General features: G+C 48.4%; 1 pseudogene; it reads right to left on the minus strand.

Annotated features, from left to right (window-relative positions):
• Positions 1-4925: 4925 nt before the first annotated feature.
• LOC101709315 (olfactory receptor 1f45-like) lies at positions 4926-8860 on the minus strand (annotated as a pseudogene).
• Positions 8861-15152: the final 6292 nt, after the last annotated feature.

Raw genomic sequence — 15152 nt, forward strand, 5'->3', positions numbered from 1 at the left:
TTTTGAGAAGCATCTCTTCCTTTCCATTACCCATTTTTGATTGGTCTTTTATTTGGGGAGGTCTAAGTGTTTGGAGTTTTTTATATATTCTAGATGTCAGTCCTCTGTCCAAGGAGTAGCTGGCAAAATTTTTTCCCATTCTGTAGGTTGTCTCTTCTTTGAGTTGTTTCCTTTGTCTCTTCTTGGGTTGTTTCCTTGTTACGCAAAAGTGCTTTTTGTTTGTTTGGTTTTTGTTGGGGTTCTTTTTGGTACCAGGGATCAAACTCAGGACCTTGCACTTGCCAGGCAGGTGCACTGCAACAGAGCTAAGTCCCTAACCCTATGTAGAAACATTTTAATTTGATATAATCCCACTTGTGGAGTGTTATTTATTGCCCAATTGAGGTTCCGTTCAGAAAGTCCTTGCCTATGCCTACATCTTCAACAGTTTTACTTATTTTATCTTTCACTAGATTCAGTGTTTCTGCTGTAATATTTAGGTGTTTGGTCCATTTTGATTTTTTTTTTTTTTTTTTTTTTTGTACTGGGGATCGAACTCAGGATCTTGTGCTTGCTAGGCAGGCAGCAGCACCACTGAGCTAAATCCCTGGCCCCGGCCCATTTTCCTTTTATTTAGAATGAAGTGAGAAGGATAGGCCTAGATTCATTCTTTTGCATGTAGATAACCAGTTTCCCCAGCATTTACTGATACTTACTGCTATGCGTCCCTTCTGGTGAATTTCTTACTTCAGTTCGTGTTCAGAATTTCTGTTCAGTTTCTTTTTACAATTTTTGTTTATTAATACACTCCTTTTTGCCCTACATCATTTTCCTAATTTCCTTTACTTCTTTGTCCATGGTGTCCTTAAGTTTCCTGAGCAAATGTGAGGCAGTTGACTTAACTATCTTTGAGGAATAATTATAACATCTGGACGTCCTTGAGGATGATATCGATCATGGGTTTTTCTTTTCCTGTGAGCGGGATATACTTTCCTGTTTCTCTGTGCGTTTTGTAACTTTTTATTGAGAATTTCACGTTGTGAATATTATATCGTGCTAATGATGAAAATCGGATTCTCCCCATCTTCATGGATTTCTGATTTTGCTTGTTGAGTTCTGCAGCCAACTACTTGTGACTTTCTCAAACTGCATCAGCAAACTGTGTTCCTTGTTGTTTGTGGTCCCTGGAGTTTTTGTTTCATTATCTTTAGGGTCAGCTAGTGGGCTGACAAAGAGCTCCTGAAAAGTTTAGCTCCAAAAAATGGAGAAAATAGGGATTCATGTTTTTAAACCGTCTGAAAATGCCACGAGGATCAGAGAAGCCATTGAGCGGAGCGGGAGGAAACAAGGCAAATAGCTGCGCTGGTTTTCAGAATACCATCGGACCTTGCCGAACAAAGAGGACAAGTTCAGCAGGACGAGTTCCTGGACTCTGCCCCCGCAGCAGCCAGACAGCCCAGTGGGGCAGATGTGTGGGGAGAGGAGCTAATTTACGCACAGTGCCCCTTTGCCACAGAGCAGTGTCCCGCCCCCCATGCGGTTCTCCACGGGTTCTTACACACATCCGCTCTGAAAAAGTTATGTTTTCTTTCAGACTCAGTCAATGTGCGGGAGGAAAGATCAACTTCTAGAACTTTCTCCTTCACCCGTTTGCATGGCATCGTCTTTCCGGGCCAGCTTGTTCTGCAGAACTGCTTTGCCAGGTCCTACTGGCACCACGCTGTGTCTCACTGCCTGTGCTATCCGGTCTTCTTTCTGGGGCAAGAGAAGGAAGGGGGCCACACGAGCGACAGGCTTCTCTGTGCTGCCCTCAGTGGATTTGAATGATTTTAGAGAAATACAATTTGTTTGTATTTTTCTGATGAGAAAAATATTTGCATTTACAAAACTGAAAAAAAGAAAAAATTACCTATAAAAGTGCCTGGACATGTCTATCTATACAGAAACACGTTTATGTGTGATTCTGTTATCAGAGTGGTTTATGGTGTTCTGCAGCTTGCTTTTGGAAACTTAGGGTCTCTTTGACATCTTTCTGTGTCAGGAAATACAGATCGGGATTTTTAAGGATCAAGTAGCACTTTATTGAGCAGCTCCCACACATCTAAATCTTTTCCAGCAACCTCACGAGCATACATGTAGCAAACAGGACAATCCTACAAGCTCGGTAAATTGTTTCTTTCGTGAGAAACCCCTAAAACGTGAATTGTTGGGGACGTGTTTATGGTTTTGGTAAACAGGCTCTGTTGTCTTGCGGAGAATTTGTTCCCATGTGCACTCTCCTCAGTCAAAGCTCGAGTTACCTAAGCTTTACAGTTGGAGCATCTCTTTGTCCACTCCACCCTCACCGGGTACGCTCATTCTGAACACTGTCAGGTTGGAATAAGTGTGTATATCCCCGTCGCTTCATGTTTTCATGTACTTTGTATTTCTGTGCTGATGACGCGCAGGTCATGGGATTACTGCCCATTTCTCCCACCGTAACTTTGCCCACTTTTCATTTGCTGTGTATGTGTGAGTGCAATAACCTCTTCATATTTATCTCGAAAAGGGTTTCGTCTTGGTCTTTCATTTACCTTCCTATTTGTTCGTTAGTATTTTTATCTGTTTTATTTTCTATTTTTCTGTAGAGAATTTTTCTTTAAGAAAACATGCCCAGGATCTGTGTTAACCAGGTATGGGGAGACTTGAAGACACAGAAATGACTACTGACAAGGAAGGAGCTTTTCTGTTCATGCATCCCGAGTGACGGGAGGGACAGACAAGCCATGTAGGACCACGGGGTTCCCCATGCGGCACCTGGGGCTCAGGAAATACAGGGAGCAAGAGGGACACACGGGTCAGGGTCCTTACTGTGGTCTGTGCAGCTAGGAAGAAGACAGGCAGGTAACACGGGGCCAGGCCTGGCTGGTTTGAATGATATTAGCGAGCTCTAGGACACAGGCACTGTCCCTGGGGGCCCTCGAATGGGCCTAGGGTGGGCTTGGCCTGGGATTATTGGACCAGAGTGTAACAGGCGGGTGGAGGAGGCTGTCTGCCTTCCAGACTGGTTAGTTTGCATGCGACAGGTACCATCCTGGTTCAGTTGTCTGCTGTCTCCAGGAATTAGCTAAGAAGTGGGGCAGATCTCTCTCCCACCATAGAGGCCCTCCATGTCCATATGTAAGAAGATACAGAAAATAAAAAGGCATGATGAATACAAACGCTGAACCAGCTACTTCAAAATATAATTGTGTTGATTGAGCCCTTGGTATTGAACCTGAAAGTGAGTGTTCCACAAAGCTCTTTTTTAACATTTGCTATTTGACTAGAGCATTGACTTTTTAAATTGTTAATTAAGTTTATGGGTACAATTTAGATATACATAGTGATCACATTCATCACATAGAATTTTACCTGTACATGATATATCTTAATTCTTTGTGTGTGTGTGTGGTACCAGGGATCGAACTCGGTTCCTTGCGCTTTCAAGGCAGGTGGTGAAACCACTGAGCTAAATCGTGGGTCCGATATCTTAATTCTTAACGTGGATATTTTACTAGAATGCTTTGTTGTTTTCTTCATTACATTTAGAATATTTGGCTCTTTATTTTAACATGCATATATATCAATATTATAATGAGCAAAGTTTGTACTGTTTATTCTTTTTTTGTGTGGGGGGGGGGGGTACCGGGGATCGAACTCTGGTCATTGTGCTTGTGCAGCAGGCGGCGAAACCACTGAGCAAAATCCCAGGGCCCCAGAGCAAAGTTGGAATGATAGAAATGTTTTCCCACACTGTGTTCCTATGGAGAGAAAAAAAATCCCAAATGAAATCTACTCCTCTCTAAAAAAAATTAATGTCTCCCAAAAAGTGAACACCACAAAATCTCCCTGTTCACTTTTCTTCATACTGCTTTGTTCCACCCAGAGGAACCTCATTCTGACATGTAAGACTCTGGGGACTTGTCCTCGGATTCTGTAGCCTTGAGACTGTAGAGCCCACTGGTGGTTTGTCCCTCATCACATGATCAGCCCAGAGCGAATGAGTGTACGAAACAGGCTTATTCTAAGCATGATAATGTGCCTTCACTTTTGCTAACGTGGCAGCCCAAGTCTTGGGTACCGCGGCATGCCGGCTACTTGTCTGTCCACCACCTACTTCCTCCCCTTCCTTTCTAAGAGAATTCCTGCGTCTTTGCAGGTGGTGATGTGTCTAACCTTAACAAACAGATGAACAAACAACAGCAAGACATGAAAGCAACACAACAAAAAACCCTGCAGAAAGCAAACTGCTTCTCCCAGGCTGTTTGCAGGTGGATGGCTGTAGATCGGTGAGGCCGAGATGCTACCTGGGCTTTCGGGAAGGCCTTGGATAGAGTGGGCCCTTGTCCTTCCTTCCCTCACTGGATGGGGTAAGGTGGCTGGGCCAGGAAGCCGCCTTACTGACTTAGAGAGAGAGCCTCACACTCTATGGACGGTGGAGGAGAGACTGGGAAGCAGCCTCATTTCTGATTTGGGTTCTTTTCTTGGTACTGGGGATTGAATCCAGTACCTGAGAGGCAAGCCAAGCGCTCTACCGCTGAGCTGCATCCCCAGAATCCCCTTCATTTTATTTTGAGCCAGGGTCTCACTGAGTCACTGCGTTGGCCTTGAACTTGCAGTCTTCCTACCTCACACTCCCAGGTACCTGAGTTTCAGGTGTATGCCACTGTGGTGGGCTTAAATGCCTGTCTTGCTCCAGTATAACAGGGATTTTCTGTTACCTCACACTCAAATGGATTCCGAGGCATATTGTACTAGTGTCTGTTCTAATGCTCTCTTCCAAGAGCAGTGAAATCCTCTTCTGATTTCTGGTTTCGTCCCCCTCCACCACATACAGTCTGCAGGGCTGTGTGGAGGAGGTGGTTTTGGAGTCCAGGCCCCTTTCCTCCTGCTGCACCCCTCCAGGCACCGCCTGGCACTCAGCACTAGGAGGCCTTGGAGCCTCTGCCGAAGAGTCTTCTCACAGCCTCCTTCATGTCAGGCTGTAGATGAAGGGGTTCAGTGTGGGTGGGGGTCACGGCAGTTTGCATGATGGCTGCCACTGGGCTGAGGTGGTGCCACTGGGCTGCCATGGTGTCCTTGGCCGAGAAGGAGTCTGGGGGTCGTATGTAGATCCCCAGGACGGTCTTGTAGGACAAGGCGACCACAGACAGGTGGGAGCTGCAGGTGGAGAATGCCATGCGCTTCCCCGAGGAGGATGGGATGTGGAGGGCTGCTGGGGCGATGTGGATATAGGCGACCATGATGAACACGCAGGGGACCACGAACAAGACCACAGCCCCCAGGAACACGTGCTGATTGCCTCGCGTGTCCGAGCAGGGGATCTCCATGGGCAGGTCAGCGTCGCAGAAGCAGTGTGGGATCTCCCGGGCGGGAAGGCGAGCCTGTGCCTGAGGAATACTGCACCGGGGCGAAGAGGGTGGAGCAGGCCCACAGCAGAGCTGCCAGGGTCCCGCAGAGCTGGGCTGTGATGGTGGTGCAGCATTGCGGGGGGTTGCAGACGGCCACGTACCGGTCCAGCGCCACGGCGGCCAGCAGACAGGCGTCCACGTTGGTGAAGGAGATGAGGAAGTACATCTGAGTCACGCAGGAGGGGTAGACATGGTCCTCACGCCACCACATGGCTGACCAGGAGCTCGGGGATCAGGCTGGTGGTGAAGCAGATGTCCACAAAGGAGAGCCTGGAGAGGAAGGAGTACATGGGCGTGTGCAGGCGGGTGTCCGAGGCGATGCCCAGGATGGTGAGTGTGTTCCCGGCAGCGGTGACCAGGCACATGCACAGGAAGAGCCAGAAGAGGACTTGCTGCTGCCCCGGGTCCCTGGTGATGCCCTGCAGGAGGACCTTGCCGAGTCCCGTCTCGTTCTCCAGCCCCTGGACATCTCCCCTCAGCTCAGCGAGCTACTGTGCCGCACCATGACAAGGGACAGTTAGACGCCAGCAGGGCCCTGAGGTGCTTCGAGTCCAGAAACAGATCCAAGTTCATTCGCAATGAGACAAGCGAGCAGGGTCGTCTGCTGGAATAGTGACCGCTTTTTAGTAGGGACATGAGAGCCGTCGCACTGAGCTCTTTCCATGCACGAATTCTTCACCCTCCCCCCCCAAAGAGGGACTTTGTTACCCCATTTCTCAGTTAAATGGCTGAGGCTCAGAGTGAGTCCTTGGTCCAGACCCCACAGTAGGAAGTGGGAAAAGGGACTTTGAAGCCAGCGTGGTCTGGCTCCGGAGCCTGTGCCCTCAGCTGTCATGCTACAGAGCGGAGTCTGGTCCGTTCTAGACTCGTACCCAGGGCAGAGTCGCCGGCCCCAGACAGGCCCTCCTCGTCGTGTGCCAACTGTAAGGGGCAGGGAGGGGATTGGGCCCTGGTCTCCAAGCACTGATGGCTGAGGAGGCGGAGCCTAGTGTGAAAGGACCGGCCGGAAACATTCCAGCCTCCCAGCGGACAAAGGCCAGCGGTGGCGCTACCGGCCAGAAGCCTCTGACAGTGGCACTCAGTTCTGTGCATGAACCTCTGCGAGGCTGTTCTGGTTTTGGCCACCAGTGTGAGGAGGCCCCTGCGCCCTCCCCAGCAGCTGGCCATGTGATCTTGCCCGCTCTTCCTCGGCTTGGGGCCTCAGTGTGCACCTGGGGAGTATGCAGTGACTCTCTAAGCCCCAACAAGGTCAGGGCTTCAGGACCTTAATCCAATGTAATCAGCAGCCCTGTCCCTCTCCTATTCCTGGGTCTATGCAGCCTTCGTCATGTGATAAGTCAGTCCTCACGCCAGGCGTGGTGGCACACACCCGTAACCCCAGCACTGGGTAGGCTGACATAGGAGGATCTCGAGTTTAGGGGAAACAAAGTGTGTTCAAGCACAGCTGGAGCTGCACAATATGAGACCCTGCGCTAAACACCAACAAACGAAACAAGAACAACAACAAAGTCATTTATTGACTACATTCCTTTGAATGATTTCATCTGTAGCCAACATCTATGATTTTGCAAGACTGATTTTTATCTCATGGCATATTTTAAGGACACAGCTGAATTTTTTGTGTTTTTTTTGTTTGGTACTGGGCATCAAACTCGGGACCTTGCACTTGAGAGGCAGGCGGTGGCACTACTGAGCTAAATCCCTGGACCGTGAATTTTTTAATAATAAAAATTACACAAGACAATTGGATCACCAGGCAGTGTAGCTATCACGGTGTTCTGTAGGGAATTTGTGTTCTAATTATGCTTTTGTATCATGGATGTGATCTGTACCATAGAGTTTGGATTCTTAAGGGATCACCTGCAAACAGTGTTATTCAAATTCAGAAATAGAATGGCAGAAAAGATGAGATCTTCATCCGGTTGCTTACTCTGTCAGCTTGCAGGTACTTGTGCACCTCTCTGCTGGTCCTGTGGGGCGGCCAGAAAATGTGGACCAGAGCCTGACCTGCGTCCTACCCTGCCCTCCGCAGGGCACTCGCTGGACTCACAGCCAAGGGATCCAAGCACGCCAGACTTGGCGGAAACTGTGAGGCATCTTAGTGCAGCAAACCACGGGGCTTATGAGGGAAAACACTGTGTGGAACGTGCGACAGTGAAATGTGCTTTTAAAATACTTTCTTTTTGTACAAAACCCACGTTGCCACATCTCGTTCCATAATTTTGAACTGAAGCATCAGGCACCCTTTCAGGGTGAGCAGGCCTTTGTGCCTCAGGGGGGCCCCTCTCTCCCTCTTCCCACCCTGTCCTTTGCACTGTGCTGCTCCCGAGGAAGTGGAGGCAGAGAAAGGCTGACACCCCCGGCCCATGTTTAGTCTAGAACTGGCCTGGATTCCTGAGCGCATTGCTCTTCTCTGCTCCCCTCCATCCTGCAGGGTTACGGTGAGGAACTTGCAGAGGGTGTTATTTAGTGTCTGATGCAGTCCTGGTGAAACAGAAGTCAGAGGGCTGGAGCTGTAGGGTCCCGTCAGCCATCCCGCAGGATGCTGAGAGCAGAGCAAGCAGCCTGCCTTCTCCCCTGAGAGGACCCCTCCCATGGAAGGGGATGTGTCTCCAGGTGTGAACCTGCTGGCCCCAAGTCCAGGGCCTGTCAGTGACCCGCGGCTCGCTTGCTCCAGCTTCCCTTGGACACTGCCTGAGCTGACCTTAATCCCTTCCCAGGGTCGGGGCAGTAGGGCATCCTTCCCTCTTGCGGTGATCCGAGCTTCCGTGATTGCCCACCCAGCAGAGGGCCTTCCTCAGGAGCCGTGCTGGCTGAGGTGCATGGTTCCACCCACCGCCACGGAGAACCCTTGCTGGGCAGCTCTGGAAGTGATGAGGCTCACATGGCCAGGTACCCAAGAAAGCTGAGCACCCAGTGCCCCAGAGCAGCCTGTGTCTTTGTGCTCTCTGCTCTTCAGATGTCCTAAAGTTCAGGGACTGACTGAGGACGGTCCCAGGTCTGCTCTGTGGACCCCAGGTTGTTTTTGAAGAAAACTTGACCAAGTCACCATGTGGAGACAAGGTCCCACTCTGAGGTTTTGGGGACGCGGAGTATGGGGTGGGTTGGATGTAACAGGGCCACTGTGCTAGTTGCTATTGTGCCCAAACTTGTACTTCTTGTTTTTATGGAGTTAACTGATAAACATCGTCCTCTCGGGCCGAGACTGAATGCTGCCTAGAAGTGGTTAGTTGGCCGAAGTATAAAGATTTCCCCGGAGAACTGCCTGACTTGCCGCTCTGCTCCCTTCTGTGGTCCCAGGTGGGACAGCACATGTGGCCGGTCATCCCATGGTGATTAGGGTGAGTCAGGGTCGTGTGGTTAGAGATGTGGCCGTGCAGCCCTCTCTTTGCCCTGTTCTGTGGCATCCTGGATACCTGGGTCCTCAGCAGCACAGTCCGCCTCCTCATGCTCTGGGCGTGAGCATAGTTTCATTTCATGTATGTGGGGTTTCCTGGTCCCTGCATAGCGGGAGCCCCAAGGGTCCTCATCATGGGCAGTGCACAGGGAGCCTGTCCGTGTTCTGAAGGTCACACGTGAATCACCTTCCTTCGGAGGGCCAAGGAGAAGGAAAGGGATGGAGGAGTTTTGTTTGTTTGTTTGTTTGATGGTACTGGGTGTTGAATCCAGGGCTTTGTGCAAGTTACTCAAGTACTCTACCACTGAGCTACATTTCCAGCCCTTTTTGATTTTATGATAGCACAGGGTCTCCGTAAGTTTCCTGGGCTGGCCTAGAACTTACGATCCTCCTGACTCACCTTCCCATGAAGCTAGGATTAGGCCTGTGCCACAGTGCCCAGCTCCTGTTGGGACGTTTTAAGGACAGTTCAAGCTCCTCCTGGGATATGGCCCTCTATGGATCCACATTCACTGAGGAGAGATGACCATGTCCTTTCGAAATGCTGTCTGCCTCATTTTTATGCGTATCGGAAGAGAGGTGAGTAATGCAGATGCTAATTTGGAACAGAACTGCATGATCCTTTGATCATTTAGAATTTGTATTTTGGATTGTTGAGAAAGGCAAAAGATGTCAGAGAGCCAGCTAACACATGATGGGGTAGACAGGAAAGGACAGCAACCTTTGATAGCCTGAGTCTCAGAATTTGGAATTCAGTTTTTCAAACTCCTTGTTCTTTGTTGGGGTGAGGACATCTCTTCCTGGTCTCTCTGGGATCATCTGATGCCAGGTCAAATTTGGCAGACATCACCATGGAACATAATTGTATTTACAGAGGTATCAGAATCTGTTGAAAAGAACCTGGAAATATTGTAACATTTTTCATGCTGTTCTGCTTAGAGAGTTAGGGCACACGCATAATATTTGTTCTGCACCTGATATTGTTGGCCAGTTTGTGAAATAAATTACCCCAAGGTTAGCAGGATGACCTTTGTGTCCTGGTAGCATGAAGACTGTTGCTCAGAAGCTAATTGGCCAGATGTCCACGCTTGCTCCCTAGCATAGAGTTAGGGACACCATCCAGAAGGCTCCAGGATTTGCTCCTGACCTGCAGTTATCATAACAAGGGTCCCTTTGCATGGCATGAGAGCCAGCCCCTTCTATCCTGATTTCCGTGATTGGGAAGGAGGTGGGGAGAGTATGGAGAAGCCTCTTTGTTCTTCTCTCTGGGTCTCTGTAGTTCATGGCACTTCATGGTGAAGGCCGAGCCATGTAGAGCAGCAGGTGATGCCAAGTTTCCCCGGCGACAATGGCCAGCTCCCTTTTCTCTCTGGGGAGCAGTCTGCAGGGTGATGCAGCTCTTGCTTCCAGGAATGGGTCAGAGATTATTCTTTCAGGGGCCTTAGTGGCCATGGTCCATCTGGGGAAGATTTTCCTCACTCTATCACCTCGTGTGTTGGTCAGCTTTCCTGATGTTGTTTTGGTTTAGATCTAAACATGGCCCCCAAAGCCTCATGTGGAGCCTGAATTATGGGGCACCGTAGCTGACTGGTTCTTAGAAGCTGGGGCCTGGTTGGAAGGGACGGGCCACTGTGAGCATGACCTGAAGGGTTTGTCTCCCTTCTTGGCTCCTCCATGGCCTCCATGAGGGGAGCAGCTTTCTTCCACCAGACCCTTCTGTCTTGCTGCTTCTGCCTGGGGGCAACTGACTATGGACTGAATCATCTAAAACCGTGAGCCAAAATAAACCTGTCCCTTAAATTGCAGGTGTTATGTATTGTGTCTCAGCAATGAGAATGTGCGTCTTGGTCAGGCATTTTGTAATATGTCTTTCTATTTGGGGTTCTCTTTTTCCCCATGATGATCCTGTCATTTTGGCTTTTGGAGAAGAATCCCCACGTGGGTGAAATGTCCATATCACGCCATCTCAGGGACACACGATTTCAGTCGGACCCATCACAGGTGATGCTGACCTCCATCACTTGGTTCAGGTGATACTTACTAGGGTTCTCCACCAGGAAGATTTTTTGCCCTTCCATAGTCTACTCTTTGGCAGAGAGTGCTGATTCCATCTTACCCTCCAGGGGAGAGCAGAGAGTTCAGCTTCACATTCTGGTGGGTGGGAATTGGGAGAATGAAATATCTCCATATACTACTTGGAAATCTTCTATAAAGAAAGTTTGTTCCTTCTCTCTCACTTATTTGCTTATTCAATTGCTTGTTTTTATCTGTATGTACTTATTTATTTTTATTTCATACTTTGAGTTATAATACAATATTGTCTGAGTATCCCTTATCATTAATGGTTGGGATCAGATGTATTACATCTTTTTTTGGATTTTGAAATAGTTGCTTATCCATATTGAAATACCTTGGGGATAGGACATAAGACTACACTTGATCTCAGCCAAAAGGCTGAGAAGCGATGGGGTAGGACACAAGGCTAAACGTGAAATTAATTTACAATTCATGTACAAACTGTGCACATAGGTGGAAGGTAATTTTATATAATATTTTTAGGGTAACTGCATTTTGTCTGCACCTGTCAAGTAATTCAGGTGTGGAATTTTCCCTTTTTGGTATCATGTTGTCCCCAGAAGTTCTGATTTTTTGGAGCATTTTGGATTTCTGATGAGGGATGCTCAAATTATAATACACTACTTACTTTGATCTGGAATCGTTCCAGTTTTCCTTCCTCATCCTCCTTCCTTCCCTCCTTCCCTTCTTTCATCCTTTCTTCTTTTCTTTCTTTGTATCTTGTTTTTGATACATTCTTACTTTTTGTGCTACATGATGTTCCACATTCACCTTATTTTCCCTGTGCCAGGGATGCAATCAGCTGTTTTTTGTCTTCTAGGAGCCAAAACCAACAATTCTTGATCAGCAACACAATAAGCACGAAGTACATAGCAAATGATCGATGACCAGCTTGAAAATCGGCTGGTCAGAAACCGGCGACTCACACCTGAAGAGTTAGTGTAGAGTCAGATTTCTTAGGGCTCAGAACTCGCCAGTTAGACAAAACCAGCTCTCAATATCCATGTGGCACAAAGTCAATGCCAGAGCCTAGTCATTGCTGAGGGCTCATTGTCAGATATAAAGTACCGGAAAGATTAATGTCTGCCATGAAGCAACAGAGACAATGTAATATAGGGTGGTAAGAACCATCTATAGAAGATCGCAATCACTAGCAAATGTCAGGGAGGGCTTCTCACTTGTGATGACATTACCAGGCTCTCCATGAAGGCTCCCTGGTAGGCCTGGCCTTGGAGTAGGAACCTGAGGGACAAGTTAAGGGAGGTGATGCCATGAAACGTGGAAATGTCTCCAATGGCCCTGACACGGGAAAGCCCTGGTTCCTCTGGAGAGAATGGTCTCTGGGGAGTGGTGCAGGTAGAAAGGATGACCCTGTATTTCGACATTCACTGAGCTGAAGTTGAACTTTTCTCCCTGAGTGGTTTTAATTGGCTCCCCAAGCGTTGGCCCCTAATGGCTGATTAGTACAGAATGGCAGTTGCCTGTGGGGCAGAGGGTGAGGCGCCTCCCAGGAGTCCACGCTGCAGGAAGGAGGCTCCTGGCACAGGCCTGGTCCCTGGGGACTCAGGCCCTGGAGGACAAATCAGCAGACACAGTCCTGACTTCCTGGCTGTCCCTGGGAGGGACTCTCCCAGCCTGGGATCACGTCTGCTTGCAGGGAGAGCTACCACCAGAGACCCCTGTAATTTCTGACCAGTTCATGTCCCATGAGTGCCCCACATGCAGAGCCACACCAGGACTGATTCTTCCGAGGCCTCTGGAGCAGTCTTTCCATTCCCCTGCGCTCTTGGGCCATGGGAAGCGATGTGGGGAGTCAGTGAGGATGCAGTGGTTGGTCGTGCCCAGCAGTGGGTACTGAAAGACATGACGAGTCATACAGAATTAACCAGCACATAACTGTTCACAGCATGGGTAGGTCAAGCAAGGTGCTGGCCTTTCCTCTTCTGAGCACATTGTGCTGTTGTTCTGGTGTCAGTTTCTTTTCCCTCTTCAGGCAAGCCCTCTGTATGGCACAAAATGACTTCCCCAGATGAACTGGGGTGACCATATGGATGGAGAGTGATTTTCCCTTTGTCTCAGCACACCCTTTACTAAGTTCACTGACTTTCTTCTAGCTGCATTTCCTGTTTCACATTCAGTATTTGACCAGAGGTGAAAGGGAGAGACTGAGAAATTAACCCATACACCAGCCACATCTTTCTCCATTCAACCTGGGTTCCTGGTTGTGTCCCAGAATGTAATGAAATCTGTCCACATTCTGGAGTAACCTTGCAAGACTCTCATTTCCTAGATTCTAAGATTCATTATTCTGATTTTTGATGGCTAGGACTTCCATTTCCTAATTTTCTATGAAGTAGAGAAAAGTGTTGTTTCTTTTCCTAGTTTTCAGAGGTTCTTAGCTGAGAGAAATTCCCTCAGAAAAGGGGCAGATCATCAGGAGGAAATCATAAGGAGGATTAGAAACACTTACTATGATTGTCCTGTAGGAGAGAAGCAACTCTCTCAGCAAAATAACTGACGCTCAGCAGTTACCTGGGATTTGGTCTTCAATATTCTTTTACTGGAGGGTAGTATGTCTTGAGGATAAGACAGATGGTAGGAAGTTTCTGGGTTCAGTTGTAGGAAGACTATGGGAAGGTGGAAATGCCTGCTCCCAGATTCTTTTGGTGTTTTCTGGCACAATCTCTGGGCTGATGAGGAGCTTCTCCAAGAGGGGAGGGCTCACATTGCTTGTTTTAGTGGAGAAAAGTCAGGAAGGACAGGTCGACCATTTGTCTGTGTCAGTCCTTGTCCTTCCATCAGGCAAACATGGGGAAAGGCAGAAAGGGCTCCATTTTTTGTCTTAAGGTCAGCAATTTTCAGTATTTTAAGGAGAAATCTTTCAGCTACCTTCATCCATTAGACTTGTCTTACATTATCAGTGATACCCCATTGCATGATTTTTTAGGGGACCAAGAGCTCTACTGAGCACATTTGGGGACATGTGCACGCAGACGCTGTGGTGCTTTCTCAAACTGAGTGTGTGATGTAACAACGAGATAACAGATGTTTGCAGATCTGGGAAATGAAGGAAGACAGTGGGAACAACATGCGTCACAGAACATTAAATGCTAACGCTTAGTCCATTTTGTTACAGCACAAACATTTTCACCGAACTTTCTCTGAAATGAAACTGACCAGTCGGAACTACGTGAAGTTTGTCATGCACAGTCAGGTTCTGGCTGACACCACACACGGCCTGAGAGTCCTGTGTGGTGAGTTCCACCGTGTGTGTGGGGTCAGATTCGTGAGGATTGAAGACAAATGCACAGTTGTAGGAGTTTCCAAAGCTCAGAGGACTGTTTCAGCAGAGAATGAAGAGAAAGAGGAATGAAGAGAACTCAGGGATATGTGAGAGAGGAGAGAAATCTCTTTTTTTGGTACTGGGGATCAAACTCGGGTCCTTGTGCTTGTGCAGCAGGTGGCAAAACCACTGAGCTAAATCCCTGGCACTGAGAAGAGAAATTTTTAAGCTGATGAGGGAGAAAGCTGTAAGGCCAGCTTGATGCCAAGTGATGTCAGTCTTTCTGCCTAAAGGGGAAAATATTTGGGTTTTTTTCCTGGCCTCTTCCAAATATTCTGTGAGGGTTGGTTGCAGGATAAGTTCAATACTCTAACTTGAACCTGCAAGCAGGACAGAGACACACAAGGAGAGGCAGAGGGCCTAGGGACTCCCTGGGAGGCTGCTGCTGGGCTCGAGGTAAGAGCTGGTGAGTGGCAGGGCTGTGTGGGGATGGAGCTGACGGTGAGGACTGCGAGTAGCAAGTGGCCGTGACACGGAAGGAAACGGAGAAAGGAGAGAAGTGAGGGGCACGAAGGGCAGTGAGAGTGGGCCCCTGAAGACTGGTTATTGCCCAGTGATCACTGTCTCTAATTCCAATGAGTTGCTTTGAACACCAGGAAAGAAAAGTAGCTCTGTTCTCAGAGGTAGAAATGGAGAAGAGGCTTGGACTCCTGACTTTGGAATCTGAAGTTCTACATTCAAATCCCAGTTCTTCAATTAACTCATGTCCCATGGTAACTCTAGGCACTAACTCCAAGAGAATCTCTGCTTCCTGCAGCTCCTCTAATCCTGAAGGGATACCAAGAGTTCCATGGAGAAGAACGACTGTCTTTAACTTCCTGGTACCCATCCCTTAGCTGTAGCTGTGCTGAATGACAAAACCTGAAATAGATATTTAGGCAAGAGGAGGAGATCCAAAGGACAGTGTAGCAGAGAGAGGTAGAGG

This window comes from Heterocephalus glaber, unplaced genomic scaffold (assembly GCF_053883595.1).
Source record: "Heterocephalus glaber isolate CG9 unplaced genomic scaffold, H.glaber_assembly_v1.0 deba00001606, whole genome shotgun sequence".
Lineage (NCBI taxonomy): Eukaryota > Metazoa > Chordata > Mammalia > Rodentia > Bathyergidae > Heterocephalus > Heterocephalus glaber.